Source organism: Triturus cristatus, chromosome 1_1 (assembly GCF_964204655.1).
Source record: "Triturus cristatus chromosome 1_1, aTriCri1.1, whole genome shotgun sequence".
Lineage (NCBI taxonomy): Eukaryota > Metazoa > Chordata > Amphibia > Caudata > Salamandridae > Triturus > Triturus cristatus.
This window is the reverse complement of record NC_140579.1, coordinates 523080445-523097839: the sequence shown is the minus strand read 5'-3', so window position 1 is coordinate 523097839 and position 17395 is coordinate 523080445.

Below are 17395 nucleotides of genomic sequence, written 5' to 3'. Positions count from 1 at the left end.
TGGAACAATACCAGTGGGGAGGTGAAAGAGGAGCATCAGTGGTTACAAGGGTGTTAACCAACTGAAACGGAGAACATATTTACCTATTATAACCTCGACATGTCAGCTGAAGCTGTGCGCGAGAGGGAAGCGGCAGCAGAAGAGCTGTTTAGTAGTATACCTAAGACGAACATTGCGCCCGCATCGTCTGCTGATGACAACACAGGAAAAAACGGGGACCTGAAGGTTCTGTTAAAAAAATTAGAAAAATGTATGAAAGCGGAAATCACAAAGTGGTGGGAACAGAAATCCCTGTCAAAGTATAATGAAGCAGGAAGAGTCCCGAGGGGACTTAGAATCCTTTTGGCACCCAGTTATGAATGACCCAACCCAAACATGCTAAGGGAGTGGGGAGAAAGTAATCTACAAGCATCGGCAAATTTGGTAAAAATACTAATCAAGTATGCCGATATTGATAGGGAAATACTACTGCGGGAGATTGAACAGATCAATGAGAGTTTGAATAAAATGGAACCAAATGATCTCATCACTAAAACAAGGGCAGAAATAAAAAAACGACTAAAAAAACAGGAAGAAAAAATAAAAGCACGCAAAGCTTTCAAGTTCGCTAGGAATCAAGCGGATTATGAGCATGGCCGCATATATACTTTCGCCCGCAAGTATGAGACAGCAAAACGTAATAAGACCAGCAACAAAGGAAATCAGTTGCCAGAACAAAGTTCCAGCACCAATTCCAACCATGCCAGTAATGAACAAATAGCAATATCGGACAATGAGTCACTAACAAGTGAGAACTCATCCGAAAGGGGGAGTAACATGGGGGATGAAGTGCTAAACCTAGGAGAAGAGGTGGATTTTTTAGCGCTGGACCGACGCCAAACGCTACGACCACGACAACAAACAAGGAGAGAAGACGTAAAAGAAACAACATACGAAGGAGGGAAAGGCGGAAAAGTCACAACAAAGAAGCCAAAAAAAACCTATTGGTGCAAATAACAGATGTAGATGACAAGACTATCATCAATTTGTCCACCCTCATCCGTACTCAAGCAGAAAAGCAACTATTATCTCTGGGACTCTCGTTCTGCCCAATCAGCGATTTCAATTATACCCGCACAAGGATTGATATATTTTGTTGCATACGAAAATTGAAATTGAAAAAATATTTTGCTATTAAGGAAGGTTTGAAAGATGCACAAACAGTGGATAATACTAATAGAGAAAATACAGAACTACAAGCAAAAGATGTCTCATCGCTCTTGACTTTACACCATCTATTTGAGAATGCAACTCAGGACAATACTGATCTTTTAAATACGCAAGATCGCTTAGCAGCCGCAAATATCAAGCAAAGCGGCGCTGGAATTAGCCCGTTCAAACCGAAATCACCGTTCATTCCAATGATGCCGAAAGACGCTATCGATATTTTCCATGAAGTGGTAGTTGAGGATATCAAAAGACTACACTATCAAACTAAACACAAAAAACGCCATAAGAGCTACCAGGAAACAAAATACTTTGAACGTATGAATAAACTTGAATCAAATCATGAAATTCTGGTAACCAAGTCGGACAAAGGAGGCAATGTTGTGGCTTTTAGGATTACAAAATAGAAGCACAAAGACATCTGGACGACAAAACATGCTATGAAAAAGTGGACCACAGAATATACAATGTAGCCAGGCAGGGCTTGAAAAGCAAATTGCAACAATGGAAGAGAGATGGGTGTATCTCTACTGATTAATTTAATTTTTTATTTGTGGAACACCCAATCCTGCCGAGGTTCTATTTTATCCCCAAAGTCCACAAGCTTACCAATCCAGTGCCGGGAAGACCGATAATAGCAGCTATTGGCAGTATGGGAGAACATATCACACAGTATGTGGATTTCTTCCTACAAGATCTGGTCCAGGAGCTCCCGACATACATTAAAGACACCGGTGATTTATTAAATAACTGACCAACATACAATGGACAGATGATTTACTGTTGATGTCATTGGACATTGAATCACTTTATACTAGCATCGAACACAAAACAGGGCTGAATGCCCTGTCTCATTTCTTGGGAACAAGACTATTAGAAATGTACAATCATAATAAGATGTTAGTAGATCTAGTAACATGGTGTCTATTCAACAATTATTTTCTGTTTGGAAATGAAGTGTATGTTCAGAAGAGAGGCGTAGCGATGGGGGTCTGCTTTTCCCCCAGCTATGCATGCTTGCATGTAGGCTGGTGGGAGGAGCAGGTCCTCAAATGCACATTTCAAGAGGAATACCGTACCCATGTTATTCAGTGGTGGCGTTACATTGACGATGTTCTTAATATTTGGAGAGGGGATGAGTTGAGTGCAAAAAACTTTATTGATAAAATCAATAGCAACATCTATAACCTCAAATTTACATCGCATCTGAGCACAACACAAATAGATTTTCTAGATGTTAAAATCTATGTTAAAGACAACCAGCTAGCTACTTCCCTTCACAGAAAAACAACAGCAGGAAACACTACGTTACACGCCAGCAGTGCACACCCCCACCACACCATCAAGAGTATACCTCTAGGGGAGCTAACACGCCTAAAACGTATCTGTAGCACAACAGAGGATTACGAAATATGCAAACAAGAGGCATTGAGTAGATTTCGTAGCAGAGGCTATAAAGAATCCATCCTCAATGAGGCAATTTCAAAAGTAGACTCAAAACCCAGAACAACACTTCTAGCGTCCAATAACCGTTTGGTAGCTAATGATAGTCTGAACAATACTCCTAGACTCGTCACAGCCTATAACAGGCAGGAAAGACAGATCAGGGCGATTGTCAAGCGCAATTGGCCAATCGTTATGACAGATGGGGTTTTAGCTCCCATGTTACCCTTTCAACCCACGATTACTCATAGGAAGGGCCCTTCCATGAAGACACAGATCATGAAACCTTTTCCTGAATTGGCCGCTGCGAGACAATGGTTACAATCTAAGCAGGGGTTTGTTAAATGTTCCTCCTGTAGAGCATGTAAATTTGGAGTGAACACTGATACATATGTTACCCCCTTCAGTCCTAATGTGGTTAAAATTCAGGGTAGGTTTAACTGCAAAACAGATTTTGTAGTATATGTCCTGACGTGCACCTGTGGCCTTAGATATGTGGGAAGTACTAAGCTGCAGGTGCACGTCAGAATATTACAACACTTACGTGCCATAGTCAACAATGATTCTTCTTATCCAGTGGCTAGGCATTTTAAGTTGATGCATAACAACGATCTGAATTGCTTAAAATACTTTGTAGTAGCCAATGTACCCAAATTAAAATGTGGGGGAAACAGGGAAAAGAGACTAAGGCAATTGGAATCTAAAATGATTGTAGAACTAGATAGCAAGACGCCCAATGGTTTAAATAACACAGATGAGATGTATCATTTTTTGTAAAAAATGTAGTATTATACATTTGGTCTTACTCAGGACACAAGATGATTTCGGATCAGTAATCTTTTACCAACTTTTTAGCAATCTTTATGAACTTTCATTACACGATTTGTTGTTGTTTTTTGTCTTTTGATCATGTAGTAAAGGTGACTGTATTTCCCCTTCTCTCTCCCACATAAACATGAAAGCGTCAGGAGGTTTTAGGTAGGTTTTAGCCCGAACTTTAACTTTGTTGAATGTGGGTTTTAGCCTTCTTTTTACCTTTTTCTTGATGTTTTTAGTTGTTTATATGCATACACTTATAGTTGTTTTTGCACTAGCATTTTAAGGCGATCCGTGTATGGATCAGATAATTAGCACTTTTTTCGGGTGTGTAACACTGCATAGATTTGTCTGTTAATACAAGATTCAGATGAACAGTACAGCATTTAAGCTGACATAGGAAACATGTTTGGACAGGAGTACGATCATAAAAGTAATATTCTTTTTACCAAATGAATTATTGGATTGATTTTTGTCTTTTATGAACAGGAAAATTTTGCTGCTTGGACAATTCAGCTTAAAATAATGATAAAACGGTTTTTTTATATATATATATTATAAAAATTCTATTTATTACAAGCATTTAAGCAGTAATGAATAATGACATGTTGTGAAAACAGACTTATCGTAACATCAACTTTTTGCAGTGTTTTACCCACTTTCCATGTCTATGCACCATGTGGTATCAACACCCCAATCACTGTAAAGCATTTAAAAACAATGACGAAAGTGTTTCTAGCTGTCTTGTGAGCAAGGGCTTTTGTAGCCCGAAAGGCGTCAGGTTCGAGGTCTAGAAGAACTCCATCTAACCTCATTCGTTGGGTTCGCGTCTCTGTTCGCCATTGCAGTGGAGGTGCAGAGAAATCTTCGTATATATATATATATATATATATATATATATATATATATATATTCACTGAAAAAACCATAGGTTTCAGGGGTGTTATAGTTAGCTGGACTTTTCACTTGTACAAAACCATTGAAATTCCCCCGTTATAGTTAGTTCAGCTAACTATAACTCGCGCGCCCGCAATGCACTGCTGATGACGTCACATATTACATCACTCATGACATGGTCAGTGACATCACTCATGACATCACTGATGACATCTCAAATGACATCACTGATGACATCACTGATGACATCATCCAGTGAATGTGTGTTTTTCTGAAAATTAAATATGTTTTATATATGTATATCTCAAGGTCGATGGAAGAATAAATGGGTATATAAGTGTCTAAATGGATGATTTGTTTTTGAAAAATTGATTGTGTAACTGACTGATTAAGTGTATCATAGTGAATACATGGCTTAGTGAGTAATGTTTAAATATGTAAATATCTGTATCAGTCTCTCACTTTGTGTATAAGTGGCTGCATGGGTTGGTGAGTAGCTACATGGGTGTCTATATAGGTTATTAGTTGTTTTTTTGAGTATCATTCTGAGTGTCTGCATGGTTCGGTGGGGGGTATTACGTAGTGCATAGGTGCATGAATGAGTGACTCACTGTTTGTATCGGTTGAACACAGCATGTGTGCAGGACTGTATGGGTGGATGAGTGTGTGTATGGGTGTGTTAGTGAGTGAATGACTGTCTCAATAGTGTCTTTATGAGTAACTACATATGTTTTAAACTAGTATATGTGACTATTGGTGTATATATGAGAGTATATGTGAGAGTGAGAGATTGAAAGAGTTCCTGTATGAATAAGTATGTGTTTCTATAAGTGATTGTTTAAAAGACTAAGTATGTGTAAGTTTCCGTAGAAGTAAGTATGGTGGTGTGTGTATAACTGTATATGCAAGTAAATGTATGTTTGATTCTTTATTAGCATGAGTGACTATGTGTGTGAGTAACTCTATGGATGAGTGGCATTGTGTAACAGGATGTATAGGTGTATGAGTACATATGATGAGTGAGTACATGTATGAGTGACTGTATAGGACTGTTGGTGAATGAGTGGATGTGTATGTGGATCTTAGAATTACTGAAGAGGTTGTTGTAACTGGTATTGGTATGTCCATTGTTTTGAAAATTTTAGTCTCTATTTTTGAATGTGTGTATCAAAGGTTATATTAGGGTGAGAGGAGGTCTGCCACTCTATCACAAGGATGATGTCATCAGTGATGTCATCAGTGATGTCATTTGAGATGTCATCAGTGATGTCATGAGTGATGTCACTGACCATGTCATGAGTGATGTAATATGTGACGTCATCAGCAGTGCATTGCGGGCGCGCGAGTTATAGTTAGCTGAACTAACTATAACGGGGGAATTTCAATGGTTTTGTACAAGTGAAAAGTCCAGCTAACTATAACACCCCTGAAACCTATGGTTTTTTCAGTGAATTTCTGAGGTTTTTTAAATGCTAATTCCTAACTATAACGTGCCTGAAACCTATGGTTTTTTCTGTGAATTTCAAAGGTTTTTTAAATGCTAATTTCTAACTATGCCTACAGAGATAGGACATGTGAAGAAAGAAGAAAAAATGCACAGAAAGAAACAAAAGAAGTGCAGAAAGAAGCAACAGAAGTCCTCAAATACGAAGATAAGTGCAGGAAGAAGGATAACGTGCAGAAAGAACAAAAAGAAGAGCAGAAAGAAGCCTTGTTGCAAAATCATCCTGTACCCTCAACTTTTTCAGATGGATACTGGTGGTAACTGAGTCTGACTAACCAGTCCTAGAGCCAGTGCTATGTTAAAAGACACTTAGAATACAGTGAAAACACCTACATACACTAGGGAACATTATGCGTTGGGGTCCCCCTGTGATTAGCATGACCTCCTCTGTAAGCCCCTAGTATATAATAGGGCATGGGGATTAAAACTACCTCTTAAAACAGGCCACAGGGCGTTTTTGCACACGTTAACTCAGGCCCCGTCCCCTCCATTCACCACTGTGTAAACACGCCCTGTGTCCATTTTTAGTTGGGAGATTAAGTTCATTTGAATCCTGAGGGTCCCTAGGGTCCAACTAGCCCACTAGGTACCTCCAGTAAGTGCCACAGAGCTGCGTTGCAGAGAGGTGTAAAAAGTGGCACGGCCTGGACCACCTCTCTGCAATGCAGCTCAGTGGCGCTTACTGGAAGCACTTGGTGGGCTAGTTAGCCCCCAGGGGCCCTCAGTATTGAAGGGAAATTATATCCCCAATTTAAAACGTGCCATAGTGCGTGTTTGCACACGTCACCTCAGGCCCCGTCCCCTCCCTTCACCACTGTGTAAACGCGCCCTGTGGCTGTTCTAAGTTGAGAGATTAAGTCCCCTTGAATCCTAAGGGTCCCTAGGGTCAAACTAGACCACTAGGTACCTCCAGTAAGCGCCACAGAGCTGCGTTGCAGAGAAGTGTAAAAAGGGGCTTGGCCTCAGAACACCTGGCTGCAGCGCAGCTCCCTGGCGCATACTGGAGATGCCTGTTGGGGGCGCGTTTGGAGAGTGCTGCACGGAGGGGGCATGGCCTCCGGCACGATGCCAGTCTTTTATTTATTTTATTTTAGCATGCCCTGTGTGGTGTATTGTGCTGCTGCAAACCCTGATGCCTGCCCTGCAGGGTCAGTTTGGTGCACCTCTCCATGTCCCTCCTGTCCTCTGTTATCCAAGTCCATGTCCCTATCCCATTTCCTTCCATGATCCAATGTACCATACTTGCGAACATTTTGAACTTGGTAAGAGGGAGATTTTGGAAAAAAACTGGGGTATAGATTTTCCCCTTTGAGTTACATTGAAAAAGAGGATATTGTAGACAGGAGACAGATCAAATAAAGCCCATTTGAGCTTAAAAACATTGGACGTTTCCTGGCTGAATCGGGTCTGTTGGCATGTATGGTTGTACTACCATTGCCTCTTCCTTCTGCCCACAATGGTCTATTACATTGCCACAGCCTTGAAGGAGGGTAGATTTTGTATCACAGGGGGCCCCTGGCCCGTTCTGTCCACACCTGAAGTATGAGACCCTTGTCCTTGCCCTGCCAGCTGCATTTGTAGGCCGTATTAAATTGACCAGCGGGTCCTGTGTTGCTATATAATTATCCTGAGACATCCTTACCACTCAGCCAGCATAAAACCCCTGTGTAGGCCCTTCTGTTCAATATGTAGGCCTCTTTGTTAAATTGACCATAGCTCTGCAATTTTAGTGTATAGCAGTCTGAAGGCAGGTCTGCGAGGCCTTCTGATCCAAACTAGTAGCCCCCACCCTACCCGAGTGCTCCGTGCTCGGTATCAAAGTTCAACATCCCCCTGAAGCTGTCGACATACAGTAGGCTGCATCCTGGACTGGTACTTGCTTCCTGGGCAGGTTTCCCGCTTTTAAGGAAGTGGCAACCGCAGAGCGTCAAGTTAGGAGAACTGAGGAGATTTTATACATGAATATATTGAATTCCCGTACAATACCCATTATTTTCTGCTTGCTCTATGGAACTTACGATAAGCGATTGGCCTGAGAGACTGACCTTTTCACCCAGTCCATTGTCAGCATTAAGTGGGTAAATGATGAAATGTCTGGTAAAATCTGCAGACGAAGCTTTTGGGTAGCATACGTAGGTAGATGTAGCGTGCAAAGGAGCCCACAAAATGATATAAAAAGGGAGCACCCACAGATATCGACGGACTACCTCGCCGTCTGTATGTAGGTTAACAGGCAGTGCAGGTTTTCCCCAAGAGCTGGGAGCTCTTGTCTTCCTTTGCTTAAAATGTCTTGCTCTGCTTTGCTTGAAGTATCTTATTCTATTTTACCTATATGAAATGTCATGTTATGTTTAACCATTGTTCTCTTTACTTTTGCATTTAAAAGATTTTGTATTGTAATTGCAGGAATGCTTGCTCTAAGAGTAAACGTGAGTGTTCCTAGGTAACATTTTCCTTGGTGTAACTTGTTTCTCATGATGCATTTATAGATGTGTTTTCTCTCTCTCTCTGTCAGTACATTAATTGAGATACAGAGAATATTATGACAGCTGTATGATTATCTGGATTCTGTATTTTGTACTTTATGTCTCTATTCTGCGGTTTCCTTGAAGTTGCATCTTCTCATTAAACTGCCATTGTATTCTGCCTCCAATTCCATGTCTCAGATGTCTGTTTTCTTCATTTTTGGAGCAAGCGTTCCTAGGCACCCCGGCTCAAATTAAGGTGCCCCTTTTGTCCCTGACTCACTCTCCTGCTCAGTTCTGTGGTGGCTCCCGGGGATCTGGGGACCGCCCCTAGCTTCCTTGACCCGTAATAGATATTCCCTCCAACAGCCTCTCTTGCAAGTCCTGTATTGTTGGTTTGTTGCCCCTGCCCCCCTTTCCACTGCCCTCCATAGTCTGTTGTGCTTCCACGGCCCTTCCTGCCTGCTCAGTGTGGTTAAATTGTTGCCTTTGCACCCTCCTACCTGCCTTCAATTTTCAGAGTCCGTGCCCCTGGCCTCTGCCTCTCAACAGTATCCTAATGAACAACTAGATTGCTAACATTCTATATTTATTACAAAAGTGTGGAACGCCTGACATCATCTTGATGTAATCAAAACTGTAATACCTAGAGCATTTCCTTTAGAAATTACATATATGAGAGGGTCTTATTGGCATCAAAATTATGGTTAGTGCTCTAAAAGACTAAAATAAGGACATATTTTCTGAGTTTTCAAATAGCGACAAAGCACTTTTAAATTATTTGTTATCTTTATGTTTTTTTATCCAGTTGACCACTTGATTAAATGTTGCACTTAGGGGAGAGGATGTGGTGTTACTTCCAGAACTGCAGACTTTGCAACTGGGGAACCAGGTTGAAGTTTCTGCTTCAGCTCGACATTCTGTGATTCTGGTCAAATCACTTAGTCTCCCCATGTCTACAACCAAAATGAATTTGTTCTTGTGTGATGTAACCAATGCTCATGTAAAGCACTCCAATACCTGACAAGTCTGCACTATATAACACTGCAAAAACACAAAATAATAAGTGTTTTGCACACTTCTGTCATTGGGCTATATTTGGGCTACATCTGGGTGATTTTGGGCTACATTTGGGCTCTTTTGTCTCCGGTGGCCATCTTGGGAGATTTATTTGTTATGAAGTTTCCTAATTTCCTCATGTACTGCAGTCTTCTCAGTAGGAAATGCTTTCAGTTTTTTACTTTGATTCCATCATGAAGGTATTCAGATATGTCACACATTTGCCATAAATTCTGAATGTTAGCACTCTAGTTGCTCATTAGATCACTGTAGTAAAACTACTGCACCATGGAAGTCTGCTCCTGGTATTAAAAGTGCATGTTTCAGTCTGCATGTCAGAATTTTTTAATGAAATAGAAGAGGATTTGAGAAGTCACTCAAAATGTGCCCTCATTTTCTTTCTTCAGCATTAATCATAATTTCTATGGCAAAATGAACCTCCTCATTGTGTTCCTTTTTAAATTAAATGTTTTAAGTGTTACCAGTTTATTCCAATCAAGATGGCTTCAGGTGTGCCATACTTTTGTCATAATGAAGACAGTAAGCGCTCTAGTTGTTTTTAAGAACATTCTGGGACATTCTGTCATTGGGCTATACTTGGGCTACATCTGGGTGATATTTGGGCTACATTTGGGCTCTTTTGTCTCTGGTGGCCATCTTGGGAGACTTATTTGTTATGAAGTTTCCTAATTTCCTCATTTACTGCAGTCTCCTCAGTAGGAAATACTTTCAGTTTTTTACTTTGATTCCATCAAGAAGGCATTCAGATGTGTCACACATTTGCCATAAATTCAGAATGTTAGCACTCTTTTTGCTCATTAGATCACTGTAGTAAAGCTACTGCTCACCAGGGAAAACTGCTGCTGGTATTGAAAGTGCATGTTTCAGTCTGCATGTCAGAATTTTTTAATGAAATAGAAGAGGATTTGAGAAGTCACTCAAAATGTGCCCTACTTTTTCTTTCTGCAGCACTAATCATACTTTTTATGGAAAAATGAACCCCCTCATTTTGTTCCTTTTTAAATTAAATGTTTTAAGAGTTACCACTTTAATCCAAGCAAGATGGCTTCAGGTGTGCCATACGTTTATCATAAGTAGGACTGTTAGCGCTCTAGTAGTTCTTTGGAACACTCTGGGAAGCTGCAGTAGAACACAAAGGAATCAACTGACAGTCTCTGCCCTTGTTGGATGTACATGTTTTACTGAGAATGTCAGACTTCATTCTCACATGACTGAGAAAGATAATGTGAATTTACAGAAAATAAGCTCTCAGTTTAGCCTATAGATCACCTTCCAAACCTCTGTGGTAAAAGCATGAGAAAATATTTTTCTCTCAATCATGATATCCCAGCAGAAGGCTTTTTCACATGGTGAAATCACCTTAGAACATACCACAATTCCTAAAATGAGTATGGTACCATCAACAAATGATTTTTAATGTAACTAAAGTTTTAAAACCTTCTATTAACTGCAATGCTTTTTAATGAGGTGCTATCATGTATATTGGTCCCAAGATGGCTGCCAACACTTCTTGGATGAAGTGCTGACAGCCAATCAGATCTCAGGATGAGATGTGTGGTTAGGCTCCGCCCACATATATATATGCTTTTAAATGCTATTTTCTCAGGAAATACTGAACAGATTTACACCAGACCTGCAAAAGGCACTTCCTTGACCTTATGGCTACCTCTCTGCCAAATTTCAAGTAATTCTGTTCAGCCGTTCGGGCTGTAGCTGTGTCTAAAGGTCCTATGGAAAAATGCATGGGGAAAACGCGTTTTGGGACCCCCCTTTTTTCTCGGCCCCTGCTTGACGAATCCCCCCGAGACTTTCAGGGTAGGAGCGGAGCGGAGCGCCCCACCTATTTTGAAAATTTCGCGAGGATTCGTCGACCGGCGCCAAAGTTATTCCAAATAGAATGTTGCGGATTTCCTATGGAAACAGGGTCCTAACTATAACTACCTACTGGCGACCGCCAGTAGGTAATATATATATATATATATATATATATATTCACTGAAAAAACCATAGGTTTCCATGGCCGTTATAGTTAGGTATTGGCATTTAAAAAACCTTAGAAATTCACTGACAAAAACCATAGGTTTTAGGGGCGTTATAGTTAGTTGGACATTTCCCTCGTACAAAACCCTAGAAATTCCCCCGTTATAGTTAGTTCAGCTAACTATAACTCGCGCCCCCGCAATGCACTGCTGATGACGTCACATATTACATCACTCATGACATGGTCAGTGACATCACTGAAGACATCTCAAATGACATCACTGATGACGTCATCCATGTGATAAATTAGTGCATCTTCTCACACCCTTTGATATACTCAATCAAAATTTCAAACGTCCATTCTCAAAACCATAGATACTCCAATACCAATAACTACATACCCACTCATTGACTCTTAGATCTATACACACATCCACTCACTCACCTGTACAGTCACTCATACTTACAGCCACTCAGTACAGGACTATCATATGCATGTATACACCTACATAGACACTCACACACCACCAATCATCCATAGAGGTACTCTCACACCTAGTCAGTCATGCAAATAATTAATCACACTCCCATTTACTCACCTATGCAGTTATAAACACACAAGTTCACTTACTCATAAAAATAGTACCACATTCTTATGCTCTTGTACAATTACTGATACAAGCACACACTCATCCATACAGCCACTCTCACAATCACACACTCTCACATATACCCAGTTATATACTCTTACACACATATACCCTGCCTTTCACACATGTAGCTACTCACACATGTACCACTGAGATATACATTCAATCACTAACACACCCATACATACACTCACCCAACCATACAGTCCATCACAGATGCACTCTTAAAACCATGCACCCATAGAATCACCCACTCATACATCTATGCACAGTCACACACACCCCACCCACACAAACACTCAGGCACCCATACAGATACTCAGACAACCAATCAATAACCCATAGAGACACTCATATAGCTATTCACAAGACCATGCAGCCGCTTATACACCAACAGACAGACAGATACAGACATTCACACAGTTTACTCACTAGTCTGCAGTAAGATACGTTTAATGAGTGACTTATAGAGTCAGTCACGCACCTACTAAATCATCCATTCACACACTTATACACCCACTCATTATTCTATAGGTTTTTCCCTATATATATATTAAACATATTTAAAATTTACAGAAACACACACTCACTGGATGATGTCATCAGTGATGTCATCACTGATGTCATTTGAGATGTCATCAGTGATGACATCAGTGATGTCCCTGACCATGTCATGAGTGATGTAATATGTGACGTCATCAGCAGTGAATTGCGGGGGCGCGAGTTATAGTTAGCTGAACTAACTATAACGGGGGAATTTCTAGGGTTTTGTATGAGGGAAATGTTCAGCTAACTATAACACCCGTAAAACCTATGTTTTTTTCAGTGAATTTCTAAGGTTTTTTAAATGCCAATACCTAACTATAACGCCCCTGAAACCTATGGTTTTTTCAGTGAATTTCAAAGGTTTTTTAAATGCCAATTCCTAACTATAACGTGCATGAAACCTATAGTTTTTTCAGTGAATTTCAAAGGTTTTGTAAATGCTAATTCCTATCTATAACTTATCTCTAAAGATATCATGTTTTATGATTTTCATTGGATTTCTATATTTTTCAATTTCAGTGTGTCAATTTCATTAATTATGTTTTTTTGAAATATTATTTTATCACCATTTTTATAACTTATTTTTTCAATTAATTCTTTTAAGAATTAAAAAATATTATTTGTTTTTATTGGGTTTTTTAAAGATATTGTTTTATATTTTTAAAACTATTTTTAAACTATATTTTCAAAACGTTATGTTTTATCTTTTTTTTCCATTTTTTGGGGATTCGCGCACCCTATGCGCACTGTTCTCGATCCCTACGTGAAAGCATCCACGCATGGTATGCATTGGGTACGTGTTTGCAATGCGACCGGTACGCGACTCCAAGCCTATACGCGACACGTACGATGTACGTAACGCGAAGCGTGCGCACTTCTGCGATGCGTCATATGCGTGTATGACGCGATGTGTGCGCGGATCCGGCGAAATATTTAGCATTTAAAAAAACATATATATATGTATTTCATGTGAATATTAATTGAACACAAACTGTAAACTACTCATGAAAGTAATATATTTTTACATCTAATCCTATATTCCTTTTAAATTCAATTTCGCGGATGCGCGCTGGGTGCGTGCTGCATAAGCGCACGGTGCGCAGATCCCATGTGACCTGCAAAAAAAGAGATTTGATTGGTTCATTACACTTCCTATTCTAACTATTGAAAGACCCCACCCATTTCAATCATTTTTGTTTGAGCTTCTTTGGAGGAACATCTCACACCTTAGAAATAGAAGAAACTTTTTGGGGAAGATTTCCACAGCTGCAATTTTTCTGATGACAATGGCTTCTGCACAGCAGCCACCATCAGAATCAGACCATTCGTCCGATGAGGAATTTGTCGTGGAATCTCCACGCACAGAAAGATACACCTCTGTGGTGTGGACATTTTTTACCTTCCCAGAAGGACTAAATAAAACTAATTCAACTAAAGTGACCTGTAAAATATGTCAGAGAGTGCTTTCCAGAATGAGATCCATCAAAAAAATACTCTTGTGGGACTGCGAGTATGTTAAAACACCTAAAGACTCTGCATCCTGTGAACCTGGCCAAGCAGGAATGCAGAAGACTCCGACAGAAGCCTCAGCCAGCAGGGGCAAGCACTTCTGCAGCATCACCATCGAGCACTCACCCGGACATACGTCCAGAATTTGGAAAACTAAAAATTAGTTGCATTAAATGCAACAAACTGCTATGTTACGGCGAGCAGGCAATTGAACTAATCTGCCGATCGCAGCAAAAACCACAAGTGCTCAACTTGTGTTTATTTATTTTTTTGTTCCTCCTGTTGTCTTTTTTTCCTTTTGAAAAAAACAAAAAAATAACAAAATTGTTCCAAAAAGTACAAAAAAATTAAAAAACAATAAAGAAGAAAAAAAAAAGTTCTTCTAAGAACTAACTTTCCTGGTTTAAAAAAAGAGCTATATTTGTTTGTTTGTCTGTGAAAGTTTAGATGAATGTACGTGTAGTACGTAATTGACTGAACGAATGCATTAGTAGCGTATGGTGAATGTATGGGTGCAGAACTAAGAGGAAGTGCTGCAGCATCACACAGTAATCTCTTTAACTACAGTGAGCTGTAGTACTTCCGAAGCACAGGGATGCAACATATGTACATAAATATATTGCAAATCTATGCTTCTCTCTGCACGGCTGCTTAAACTGCAGCCATGTGGTGACACAGGCACCCTTGCACCATAGTGCAAGGATATCTGTGTCATGTGCTGTTTGTTTTTGTGCAGGAAGACACACCTTCCTACACAAAAACAATCAGTAAAGGCATTTTTCTCCTTCAATGTATGCTGAGCATTTTAGCATGCATTGAAGATGTAAAAATGTGGAGAAATGAAAACAATTCTCCTTGTTGTGCTTTCCTACACCAATTTTAGAATGGTGCAGCATTCACACACAAATCGAGATTTATGATTTCTGACAAATCTAGACATGTGTCTTGTTCTGTGAGTATTCAGTGCAATCATGCACAACAACACATATAGAACACCCTTTCAACGCAAACTGGTGTGCATAATGAGGTTGTATTTACATGGAGTATAAAAAGTGCACAGAGTGCCTTTTCCTCTCTTTGTAAATATGAAAGTGTCTTGCGCAATAACTATGTTACAAAAAGTGACATATTTCCAGTTTAAAAATTCCTTGCGAATGATAGAAGGTAAGCACAGAGTTTTGTCTGCAAAGATGTTCAAAGAAGAATGATAGAAATAATTGCGGTCCTTCAATAGCTACAATGGGAAATATTATGACCCCCTCAAATCTCTTTTTTTGCAGGTCACATGATATCTGATTATGGTCAGATTTCAAAACTACATAGGTATAAACAGAGTGTTTTTAGAAACGTGTTTCAACTTTGTAGCTTCTTGCAGATCTCCTCATTCTGCATATTGAGACTTAGTTAAACTTACCTTCACAGTAATAGCAATAAAAATGGTATACATTTTTTCAGATTTTCATTGCAATCTAAATTCATATAAATTGCTTATTTTTAAATTTGGATCTGTGAAAGGAAAGGAAAAAAAAAATTATAACATGTAATAATACATTTTTTACAACACAGCATAATTTCCACAAAGTAATTTGTTTGCCTTTTTTGCTGTTCTCAGAATATATTAAATTTCACTAAAAATAGTGATTTCAATCGTACTCATCACTTAACAGCGGGCAAAAAAAAAACAATCAAAAAGATTGTTAAAAAAAAACCAACATGCTATTCTCACCACAAGATACAAATCACAGATATATAAAAATGCTTACAGCTAACAAAATTTTATAAGTTTAACTTACAAAAACTGTAAATGTTGTCGCTTTAAAATATTCACTGAATCTAAGGATGAATTTCTGGCGGACGCACCATGCCCACAACGTTTTCCTTCAGTGGTGTGGACATTTTTTACTTTTCCAGAGGGGCAAACAAAGATCAATGCCACCTTGGTCACGTGCAAGATTTGCAAAAGAGTTCTGTTGCAAGGGGATCCTAACAAGAAATACTCGTACAGCACGGCAAGTATGATGAAACACCGAAGGACCCTTCGTCCAAACAACCTTGCACAAGAAGAGTGCAAACGGATGAGAAACACTCCTGTTCTGTATCTGTAAAAAAGAATCACAAATAAATGTATATTAATAACTTTCAAATTTATACTATTCCATTACTGTACAAACACATTCTATATAAAAACTGACTAAGAAACTATAGCCCTGAACCACAAGTGTGACGATGGTTAAAACACTGCCTGCATAGTGCATACTACTTTGAAGCAGTTCATGCCCTAAAGCCTACCTCACTAAAAGACTACATGCTAACTGACTGAAGGATTGCAGTACTATAAGGAGACACACTGGGTGAGTGACAGGGTGTTTGCTAGAAGTGTATGAATACTGACTGGGGAATTGAAAGTGTGAAGGACAACTGTGTAGGTGGTTAGAGGCCTGCATGCATAGTGAATAGGCATTTGAAGCAGTCTATGTGCTAAGGCCTAGCTCATTGCATGAGTACTTGGGAACTGACGGAATGATTAGAGTACAGCAAAGAGAGTGCCTGGGTGAATTTATAAGTGGTTGGCTTTTGACACAGTGAATGGATTAGTACTTGGTACTGAATGGGTCACTAGAGGAGTGCAAAGGGAGTGACAGGATGTTTGCTGGACTGTATGGATACTGACTAGGGAATTGAAGATGTGAAAGACAAGTGGATAGTATGTTAGAAGACTGCATGCATACTGCATAGACATTTGAAGCAGTCTATGTGGTAATGTATGGTTCACAACATGAGTACTTGGAAACTGACTACATCATCAGACTACTGCTAGGACAGTGCCTGGGTAAAACTTTTAAATTTTCAGTTCTGGCACAGTGAAGAGAATAGTACATGGTACTGCACTTTAGTGTCAAACCCTGACTCATTTTATCAATGCATAATCAAAGAATAGCTTCTAAAGCTACTAAAACTTGACAACATGGCCGATTTTAAAACAGTTATCTGTCAGCAAATACACCATGTTACCAAATGCTTCTATCACAATCCTTACCCAAATGTACACAGACTCACAGTGTGATTTTAGACAAGCAACACTATCCCTAGCAGTTTGCCAAAACTCATTCACTAGTCTAGAAGAGGTAAGGGTACTGCACACAATCTACATATTTAAGTACAGCACATTTGTGTCAAAGCATGACTCATTTAATCAACGCATAAGCAAAAAATGGCTTCTAATGCTACTAAAACTTCACAACATGACAGGTTTTAAAAGAGTTATCTGCCAGAAAATACACGATGTTACCAAATGCTTC